We start from the raw sequence: 4,583 nt of genomic DNA, 5'->3' as shown, positions 1-4,583 counted from the left end.
GTCTTCCCACACTGGAATGTGACTGGTTGAGAAGTTCAACCCAAAGAAGATACGAACACTGACAGTAGAAAGGCATATTCAGACTTGTTTGCTAACATATTATGAGTCACCTGCACAGTTAAAGGAGGGCTTTGAGATTCAGTTGTAGGAGGATTTCTACTGAAATAGTAAGAGTGGTGGTAATGACTTTTCATGTAATGGGCCTTCCACTGCAGGGTAGAGCATTGCACAAGAGCCTAACAATCATGCCCAATGTTCTCTAAACCAAGTTTCAGTGCTGTATTTATTTCTGATATAATTTTCTGATTTACCATGGCCTTTTACTATTAAGCACTAAACACAAAGTACAGCTGAGGCTAAGGGGAACAAGGGTTTAGTTTGTATGGGGGTTTTGGGGCTACGGTTTTGTTTTTTGTTTGGCTTGTTTTTGCAGACTAGGGAGAAGAAAAAGAACCATTTCCAATGTTTTTGAACTCCAAAATATATAAATTCATCGATTAATTGATTGATTGATAGTAATGAATGATATTTTGATATTATATGAAGCCATAACACTGATTTAATACATGAAATAAGGCAGGTTGCCTAATGGTCAAGTCGCACTGTGTTCAGATAATTGCCTCTTTGTCTCTTTGTCACTACATTAAATATATAGCAGGTCTGTATAGTGCAATGCTTCAACAAGCTCATGGTTCAGTTGGTACATCATTGACTGGTTTGTATGTTTACAAATCTAGTTTTGCATCCCTAATTGAGACGTACAAATATATAACTTTTTACCTGATAATTGGAGGGGACACATTTTATGCCATCGATCAAATACATTTTGAGACATTTCCCTCTAAACATCAAATGTCAGGGGGAAAGTCCAGGGATCACCAAAGTCGTTTGGGTTCATCATCTGGGGACCATGCATGACTGTAAAAAAAGGTCACAATGTGACAGTAGTTGTTGAGCTGCCCACGTGGCAGACATGAGCCACTGGTGGAGCTAAGAAGAAGTTGCATTTGTGAGTCATAATAATAAATAATCAAAAATAAAAGGTTTTGAACTTTCATTAAGTTTCTTTATTTCTTGACAAAGGAAATTATTAGGCATTATTATAGACCTGTGTGTGGTAGAGAAATTCCCAAAATGGTTTCAAATATAGGAAGGAAGGAACCATATGACTCACCCTGTGTCAAAGGTATTTAGTGGGTTCATTCGAGAGAAAATGTGACAGTTTGAGTTTTTTTTTTTGAGGAACAATAACTTTTAAGAGGAAACAGGACCCAATTTGACCTGGAACTGAGATCAATGACAACATAAAGGTTTTGCTACTTAGCCACTTAGATGGATACACATATTTGCTGAACATGAAAATAAAGAGAAACTGTAGAGTAAAGATCAAGGCGCGTCATGCGCTAACAAGCATCAAACAAGCACTAAACTTTAGCTTGTGCATTTTTCCTGAATCCAGTTTGTCAGTGCTGTGTCTAAGAAGAAGCCACTGGGTGCAATAATTTAGGGCTTTGTGCTGCAAGTAATGTTATTGAAAACCACATCCCAGTAAACCCCATTGACTGCATACAGATTGAAAGAAAATTATGATACGATTATAATTAGAAATGTTCCAGAATCCAGTAAAAGCATCATCTACATTTAAAAGTATAATTTGATCTCTTTGGTGTTCTGGTGTGCTCCATCTTGGCTTACACAATTAACCCTGTGAGTTCTGTTAATTTCTTACAACCTTGATCTATTGAGGACATTTCATTCAGATTTTGATGTGATGTGTCTCCTGACTGATGACACAACATCCTCTATCTATAACATTTCCCCTCATGTCTTAGCTGGGTCACGTCTGGAAACAGGTGTCACACTCGGGGCCCTAGACAGGTTCTGCAACAACCACATACTACACTGACTTACTCCCTCAGGTCAATGTTTTACAGCCTGGTTTAGAGCTTAACCTCCCCCGTCCTGTAATCATCCACTGAATGCCTCCACCAGAAAACTCCTTCTTCGCAATGATTGGCCGGGAAGGGATCACCCGGATCGAAGCGATGACATCACAGATTCAGACACACAGCCTATAGGCTGCTACAAATATGCACATGCACTCACATTCCCATATGGAGGTTGTCTACTTGCAACTTGACACCCTTGTGTATCTCATGTTGTCCTAGTGAGCACCAGAGGACAATGTTTTAAGCGTTTTAATGAGTTTGGCTATTTTAAGAGGTTTTGCATGTGAACCCATCTATAAACAACATAACAATAAAATTAACGTGTCATGAAAAGTTGTAATTTAACATTGAACACCTGCACAAGTTTTACACCTCTTAAAGAGCCCTTGTTAAACCTTTATTTCTCCTGTAATTATATTTATGTTGAAGTGTGGAAAGGGGACTATAGTACGTTGACTTGAAGATTGTTCAAAAACATTTGATGTAAGCATTTAATGTCAGGCTCAAAGTTGTTCTGCCTGACTTGAGCTAGAATACCAGAATCTTGACAGAGGAAGCATTCAGATGTCAAATCTATGCTTATTTCCCAAACGTTCCCCAAATACTTTGATCTCTACATGATCCACGCTTACATGATGTATGTAAAATGATGTCCAGGCCGCACCACATAGCTGATCCTGTTAGTCCTGGCAATGCGTCCACATATGCATTCTCTGCTCAGAATTCAAGATTCCTGTTTGTTCCTACTTTTTGGGTTTTGCAGGATGTGAAGCTCTCATGAGATTTGCTCACCATTCGACTGAAATGTTTTCATTGGGGTTTCTGGTTGCGTTTGAGGCTAATTCAAACCAACACTACACATGACATCCAATCTGACCCCAAAACGTCTTGGTATTTATTGCCAGACAAAGGATCATGGGATAATTAGGGCGACTGCAGGGCCGTTAGCAGGTTTCTTTGCTTCTCTGAAGGTTCATAGGCTATACTCACATCATTCTGCTGACACTGGTAACCCCTTCATGTACTTGACCCACTTCACAAAGGGCCGCAGCCTTCCCTTTCTTCATGCCCGGGCACCGCACAATATCCAGTCTGTGTCACACACCATAATGAGTGCATTGTATTCAAGGCGTTGAAATAGATCTGAGCTACGCAGACAAGCAAGCTGCCATCCATCGTTGTCTCGTTATTGATGCATGTGATGCCCTCGCATAATCTCTGACAGCTGATACACTCAACAAAACTTACTGCATGTTTGTAAATTATGCTAATCAATTTGTTTCCAAATCGGTGTGTTGAGCCCTTTTTTTTTATTACACTTATTGTGCTTTACATGAGAAACTGTCAACGTATTCGACATGGCTCTGCATTGTAGTTCCAGAACTATTGATTTAACCCAAATGTAGGATACAAATATTGATAGCACACTCTGGAAAGCATTTTCTGAATGTGACCGTGTATCATGTATCTACGATTCATGGTTAAAAATGCCAGTTAAGTCATCATGAACAAGATCTTGTTGTGTGTATGTTAACACACTTTTTTTGTGTGCAAAATGTGGAAGTAAATGACTTGAATGAATGAAGTTAATTCCTTGTTGCAGCTAACAAAAAAGATTCAGAAGTCATTTGAAAGCTCAGCATATTGGTTAAAGTAATCCTCACTCAGGTGAAATCTCTGAGTTCAGGCGAGACAGGAAGCCAGTTGAACTGTGAAGAGTTTTACTGTTAAAGTCCTTCCACTTGCAATGCACTGCTTCCCCCTAGAGAAAGCTTGTACAAATGAAGCATACAGACCAGGGAGCTGCATGCATCATTCATGTAGTTATGTTTCCTTTGGATCAATATTTGTGCACATCTTCATCATGATTTCCTTTCAATGTTTTTGAAAGAGTAAAAAAGTATACGTTTCATGTTGCCTTTTTCTAATCATGATGACATAAGTGGATGAAGTAAACAGTGACAAGCGACCCGTACACTGTGGTTGGTACTGGGCACAAACATCTGCCTGCATCAATGTTTGTGTATTGATATGGATCCGGTCCTGCCTCCTGCCATGGCCCTGCTGATGCCCCCCACTCCTCTATACCTCCTTCTGCTTCATGGATCGTGGTTATTTGGATCATGGACCATGCCTACTACTCATTATATCAATAATTTATGTCATAGTCATTGAATGTGCTGTAACTCCGTTACGTTATTCATTATGGCCACATGACATCTATTGCTTCTGTCCATCCGGGGAGACGGATCCTCCTCTGTTGCTCTCCCTCAGGTTTCTTCCCTTTTTTCCCTGTGAAAGAGTTTTTACTATCTTTATTAGGGGGAGTTTTTTCTGATCCGATGTGAGGTCCCGGGACAGGGATGTTATGTGTACACATTGCAAAGCCCTCCGAGGCAAACTTGTATTTGTGATGTTGGGCTACATAAAATAAACTGAATTGAATTGAATATTTATTAAAGCCTTAAAAGTTTCTTGATATCTCACAAGACTAGGAAGCCTCACAGTAGATTTTAAAGGCCGAGCTCTCACCCTTATCTTGTATACATCTTCCTCTTTACCACCTTGGCCCCAAGGTCTCGAATTACCCAAAACAACAAGTCAGCCGACGACAGAAGATTACAGAACGACTGC

This window comes from Taurulus bubalis (assembly GCF_910589615.1).
Source record: "Taurulus bubalis genome assembly, chromosome: 7".
Taxonomy (NCBI): Eukaryota; Metazoa; Chordata; class Actinopteri; order Perciformes; family Cottidae; genus Taurulus; species Taurulus bubalis.
The sequence above is the reverse complement of the archived record's forward strand: the minus strand, read 5'-3'. Positions refer to the sequence as shown.